We start from the raw sequence: 7,401 nt of genomic DNA, 5'->3' as shown, positions 1-7,401 counted from the left end.
AGCTTTCTAATTCTTTGTTTTGTGTAAGGATTCAGCTCTTAAGTATAGCTCTCTTGCTAACTCTCAACTTCTCTGTGCATTTGATAAACTGATTTTAGGTAGGAGAATAGCAAGATAAAACAGAAATGAAAAATTGAATTCATGGTAGGGGAATAAATGATAGTTAATTATAACAGAATCTGTAAGTCTGATTTTGGAGCTGAGTTTGCTAAGGGATGGAGAGGTGAAGTGGTACTTAAAAGTCATGCTGGAGGGTAGCCCACATCCTGGTGCTGAATGTGGTTTAGCAACATGCATGCCTGAAGTATTTCTATGAACAGTGTTGGGAGTTATCTTGCTTGGTCATGTAAAAGTGAGCTATATATCTATAACTAAAACAAAATAAACAAACTATAACAATTAAACTTAATAATGTGCCTGCCAAGGAAGTAAGCTGGGAGTAGGAGGGAAACTGGGGACATTGATGGCGGGAAGTTTACACTGCTAGTAGGAATAATATTGAAATGGTATATGCCTGAAGCAACTGTGTGAATCATGATGATTTAAATTAAATATATATGTATATATATAAATCATAGTGCTTAAATGAATGTAAAAATAACTAAATCTATTTATGTATAAAATTTAAGAACATATTTACTTTGTATTAGCTAATGTATCAATGGAAATATTAGGAATGAGGTATTAGATTAGGGTACACAAGTTGGGAAATAATGTATGCACAAATTAATCAATCAACTAGTTATCTAACATTTAATGAACATTTACTGTGTGCAGATTAGTGTAGTAGACAAGTTTCACTGTCTTGGGACTGGAGAAAGAGTTGACACACGAGTCTTGAATGAGGCCTATCCAGGTTCAATTTTTGATGTTTCATTGTCCCCTCTGCATCACTTCTTGTGTCCTTGGAGACTCCCTAGCACTGTAGAAGTGGTTTCGGTAATTTGTGGCACTGCAGGAACTGAGAAGTCCCACATCCTTGTGTGTTCTCATTTAAGCACCAACCCAGTTGACTAAGAATTGCTGTGAAGGGACTCCAAGCACTAATTGGGAACTCTCTACTCCCAAAAGGAAAAGTTCCATTTTCCTAATGAATCTTTGCAACAGCATTTTTTCCTCAGTGACTCCCTGCCTCTACCACTTGATTGCTATTCTTAGTTCAGTTTTGTAATTTAGAACCAGAGGTATAATCAGTTGAAACTCTCTTTTTTGTGTTTGTTTTTTTTCTCTATGCTACAGATGTGTGAGTCCATCTGGTGTTTGTCTTCCCTATGAATTATTTTCTTAACATGATATCCTCCACCTTTGTCCCAGTAGCAGTGAAATGCAAGGTTCCATATTTATTTTTGCTATTGTTGTTGCTTTGGGTATATATCTTTTGTGCTGCTAAGAGCTTATTTTTGGCTCTGAACTTAGGAATTGTTTCTGACAGGGTTTAAGGGACCATATGGATAACATTGGTGCGAACTTTCTCCTTCGCTGCAAGAAACTTAGGTTTGTTGAGTTATACCTGTAACAGTGCTCCCAAGGCACTCCCATTCCTCTGTGTTTATCTTTAACTTCTCCTTTGTGCACTGCCTCCCCTGTTAATTACGTATGCCCAAATTAGACCCTGTGATTTGTAAAGTCAGATTCTTCAAGGACTCTGGATTTTGTATATGCAATTGAAATATATCTTTTCTCTTTTGTTTATATCCTTCACATAGTTTATTTTAGAGAAATGGAGTGATAGCAGAGCATGTTGGGTGTTTGCCTTGCATGCAGTTGACTGGGCTAACCTAAGGTCGATTCCTCCACCCCTCTCAGAGAGCCTGGAAAGCTACTGAGAGTATCATGCCAGCCCAGTAAAGCCGGCAAGCTACCTGTGATGTATTCGATATGCCAAACACAGTAACAAGTCTCACAGTGTTACTGGGCCTGCTCGAGCAAATCAAGTAACAACAGGAGGACAGTGTTAGTGATGGTCCATGGTCCACGGTCCTCCCGTTGTTCATCGATTTGCTCCAGCGGGCCCAGTAACGTCTCCATCGTGAGACTTCTTTTTACTGTGTTTGGCATTTCGAGTATGTCATGGGGAGCTTGCCAGGCTCTGCCGTGCGGGCGAGATACTCTCGGTAGCTTGCCGGGCTCTTCGAGAGGGGCGGAGGAATAGAACTTGGGTTGGCCATGTTGGCTGCGTGCAAGGCAAACTCCCTACCGCTGTGCTATCACTCCAGCCCAGTGTCAGTGACAGTGACAGTCTTTTTAGTATAGACAAAAGACAACAGTTAATGCTTTGTGTTTGTAATTTGGGAGTTATTGACCCTGAATAACATTTACTCCTGGGAATCTGTCATATTTACTTAAGTCTCAGTTGTCCTTTGGTCCTAGCACTCCATTAGGAGAGTCCCAATGAGGATACTTGGATGGACCCAGGGCAAGCTTTAAATTACCCTGGCATAGAAAAGAGACAGGCCAATATCCATAAAACTTATATTAAGTGAAGAGTATGGTCTTGGACAGACTGTCATGACCCAAAAAGAAGTAACTGGATAAGAACCCTGCTGGGGTTAGGAGGACTAATCTGATCTCAGGACTGTAATCTGTGATATATAGCAAGATGTCTCCAACAGAGCACCCCTTAAGCTTAATATATCTCTGACTGTGCTCATACAAAATGACTAAAACATTATTAAGGAGTAAACTTACGATGACCATTTAAATGGATACAGGCTAAGGAAAGGAGATATATGCCCTTACATGAAATTCTGCCCTTGGGCAGATCTAGCAGGATGAAATCTTCGTCTTAGAAGACATTTCTTGGAAGGGAGGGCTTCTTATATGCCGTATTATCAGGCCTATGTGTAGTTGTTAACCCCAATCTTAGAGGAGGGGCTCTTAACTAATATGGGGAGACAGGAGTAGGGCCAGAGTAAGACTAGAATGGGACAGAGTGAAAATGGATGGGCAGAGGGAAACCAAGATGGAGAGAGTGAAACTGGGCGGGCAGTGTGAGACTAGAATGAGAGGAGTGTGAGTCAGGCATGGAGATGGAGATTGAAATAAATGGTGACTGATCACCAACAAGCTTGGAGGCCTATTCCCTCCTCCATGCATCTATTGGCAGCAGAGCCTGGGGTGAGTAAGCAGCTTAAGGCCACCGAATGCACATGGCATCTGCCTACACAGTTTTTGAACACACATTTTGGTGTGCCAGGGATTTACCCACAGTCTGTCATATGTAAGACTAGTACTCTACTGCTGTACTATTGTTCCTTCCCCAAGATTCCATACTTTCTATTGGCTGAATGACATTCTGTTGTGCTTCTTATTCCATATCACAGCTTAATTCTCTACTCATGTCATTGGACATGTGTGTTATTCCCATAACCTGGTTATTATATTAAGTTCCAAGCTTATTCTTGAAGGGTGAATACTAGGACTGGTGAGGAAAGCCATAATATCCCTGCATAGATGAAAGAAATGAACACTTGACAGCAATTAGAAGAGAAAGAAAAGTTGACTGTGCCTGAATCAACAAGATTTGTTGAAGGAGAAGTCAACTAGAAATGTGCCATCATGCTTAATAAATTTTAGAGAGCAAGAATAGGGACTTGCAAAATCAAAGGTAAATAAAGAATTCAGCAGTGACAGTTGACTATAGATATTAGAGGCATTAGAAGCAGACTATCATAAAAAGAGAATATTTGGAATAACTATTGTTTGTGAGAGCATCAGGAATGAAGTAGTTGGATCAAGTAGAATGAATACAAACAAATTCCTTAGTTTTCATCTTCAGAGTTTAGTAGTTTAGGCAAGTTTAGCCTAGAATTCTCTTTATTTTAATATATTTCCTATGTCTTTTCAATTACTTAATAATATGTAATGTATATTTAAACATATGTATCCATTAGTGTTTCAAAACACAATTTTCTACTCAGACTCTCTTGCACCTTTTTTCTTAACCACAGGTATAATAGACAACAGTCTTATTTACTGACCATACCTTCTTTTTTTGTCAACTCTCTACTCAACTTTTAATCACTTTCATGGCTAAATCTTGCTCTTCCCCCCCTTCACACGTATTCAGGTTATTCATTAACTTAATTCACAATAGCATCTATAGAAAGCTATAATATGCATATTTATATTTAACATGTTTTATTCCATAATATTGTTGACTGAGATGCTCAAAAAAAAGAATAAACAATAGATGCTAGTTGTGATCATGATGCTGCCTTTTCACACACAGCCCTAATAATTGTCATGTCATGCTGAACATGCTGATGATATCATATGATAAAATAAAAAGATTTCCACATCAATATCAAGAGATATATATAATAATATATATAAATTACCTCATATGTAGATATGAAAAACTTCCATTTTAAATTTATCTATAAGTTATATTCTGCATTAAAGAATTATTATTAGATACAATTGTGTTTTATGAGATTTAAGAAAAAATATTTAAAAACTAGTATCTAACATTATGTCTTGCATTCAGACTGTTTTATTATTCTAGATTTTTCAAGTAGACAGAATTCTCAGATAATTGAAATAGTATGTCACTTTCAATGGCCTGTTCTTACAGGAGATGAGATCTCTCATTTCTCTTGTTATATACATAGCTTTAAGCAGAAAGTATCAGAAATAATTAAGATGAATGACTTTCTATTCAATAAAATAAAATTCATCTTTTGGAATTTTGACATTTTCCCTATGGTGTGTATGATTCTAACAACAATGTACTAAGCATGCATATTCTCAGCAGGAATATGAAGAGACATATATATATTAAAAAAACAGTGTACCATAGGTAGTTGGAATAAAATAAAGTGTGCAAAATCATTAATAACCTCTGTCTTTCAAGTATTACAAGAACAAGATTTAATTGATGATTATTGGAAGTGACAATTTGATATTACTGAGTAGAAAGTGTCTCATTAGCTTTCATAAGCACAAGCTAAATTTTATCTCTGAAGATTTTGTTATACACAAAAAATAACTTTCTAATTTAAATTATGTGTTCTATCTACTTCTTGAGAAAATTATATGTGTCTCAGCTTCATTAAAATAGACCTAGATATTATTCAAGAAGAAAATATTTCACTGGAATGCTTTGCTATCAGTATTTTATTTACTGGTTAGAATTCTGAATATGATTTTCTAAAACTAAAGTGTCCTAAGACATATGTAACAATATCATGTATTAACTGTTACTCCAAAACCCTATCAAATATACATATTATTATTCTCTATAGTAAATGTTATGGCATGAATTCAATATAGGATAAAAATCTTGAAGGCTACTGAGTTAATGATTTGTGAACTTCCAATATGCATCTATACATGTCCTATTGAAAAGTTTATAATAAAATTTAAGTATTCTAAAGCTTTAATACTGATTTAATTTGGTGAATATGTCAGCCTTTTCCAAGTTCTAACAATATTTTTTCAATTAAAAGAACTAATTCCTGAGAATGGAGTATTTTTATTTTTATTATGGATTGAAGGTGGGGCATACCCAACTGTGTTTAGGGCTTATTCCTGACTCTCTGGTTAGGGATGACTACTTTTGGGGCTCAAGTGACCATATGAGAAATAGGTGATTGAGCTCAAATAGTCACATACAAAGCCAGCACCTTACCTACTGTACTATGCAAAGCAATTACCAGGATCACTTCAGTCACAAAGGAAACATTTTCTGGCATAGAATATAGTCAAATTCTTCTCTAGTTTCCCAAACTTCATTTTAAATTTTCAGAGAATAGAGATAATACACAATTGCCCTGCGTGTAGCCAGGCTGAGTTTGATCCCCTGCAACACATATGGTCCCCTGAATCCCAACATGTGCCAGGCATGAGCCCTGAGCACAGAGCCAGGAGTTTGCCTCGAACAAAGCCAGGTGTGGAAATAAGCCCATTCCCCAAAAATGATCTCAATATAATATAGAGAAAAAATTGATTTCCTATATAAAAACAAATCAGCACATTTGTGTACTTAAACCAATGTTCATTTGGTAAACTGCATATGTTCCTACACTATAATACTATTATAATATAGAAAATAAACTAAATACTTCACTTGTCAAATTAATAAATAAATAACCATCTACAAATGTTATCTTGAGAAACAGGTTTGATGAAGATTCAAAATCATTAAAATAAAAGTAGAAGTCAAACATTCCTTTCAGCTTAGAAAATATTGTTTGTAAATATTTTCTTTCTATTCTTGCTGTGTGTGTGGTTGCAGTAACTTTTCAATGGAAATTAACTATGAAGAAGATAATATCTAGCACCTGAAGATGGAGGAACTACAGTCCAATGAAGTAGTTTCTCTATGCCAGGTGAAGAATATGGAAGCAGCACTGTTTTTATTGATTGATTCTATTGGAATATAAGAAAAAGATAATTATATCAATTTTAAAGTTTTTAAATGGCAAAAAGTACTAAAATATAAAGACAACCCACTGAGTGGGAGAAATATTAACCTGTATAGGTACAATATTAACCTGTATATGTTCAAACACATATACATATACATATATATACACATATATGTATATGTATATGCTTTATATATATATAAAGCACTCATAAAAACTCAGCAACATAAAAACTTACAACCTTATCAATATAAGGAGAGGAGACAAACAGATACTTCCCATAAGAGGACAAAAGAATGGCCAATAAGTGTATGTGTTCATTGTCACCTATATTAGGAAAATACAAATAAAAAAAAAGGGCTGGAGCGATAGCACAGCGGTAGGGCGTTCGCCTTACAAGCGGCCAACATGGCCTACCCGAGTTTGATTCCTCTGTCCCTCTCGGAGAGCCCGGCAAGCTACCGAGAGTATTCGATATGCCAGACACAGTAACAACAAAGTCTCCAATGGAGCCGTTACTGGGCCCGCTCGAGCAAATCGACGATCAACGGGAGGGCCTTTACCAATAAAAAAAATGAGATACAATCTCACACCAATTAGAATTGAATTTTTCATCACTTAACCACTTAACTTCCCGTTAGTCGTCGATTTGCTCGAGCGGGTGCCAGTAACGTCTCCATTTGTCCCTGTCACGTGCTAGTGTAGCCCAATGGCATCTGTTCGCTCTGGGAACATGAAGAGCCTCAAACCGATCGTTCATGATCTCGACGAACAAGTCTGACCATCTGGTAGGTGGGCGGCCACACGGTCTTTTGACATCCCGTGGAATCCAGTCGGTAACAGCTCTAGTCCAGCGGTCGCCTTTAAATCTCATTATGTGACCAGCCCATCTGATTTTTGACACCTTGGCAAATGAGACAGCGTCCCTGATTCTTGATCATCGATGGTTGTCAGAACTCCAGATTCTTTCTCTCATTTGAGTGAAACGTGATATTACAAGCATAACTCTTTCAATTCTTCTTTGGGAGAC

This window comes from Sorex fumeus, unplaced genomic scaffold (assembly GCF_029834395.1).
Source record: "Sorex fumeus unplaced genomic scaffold, SorFum_2.1 ptg000008l, whole genome shotgun sequence".
NCBI classification, from domain to species: Eukaryota; Metazoa; Chordata; class Mammalia; order Eulipotyphla; family Soricidae; genus Sorex; species Sorex fumeus.
The sequence above is the reverse complement of the archived record's forward strand: the minus strand, read 5'-3'. Positions refer to the sequence as shown.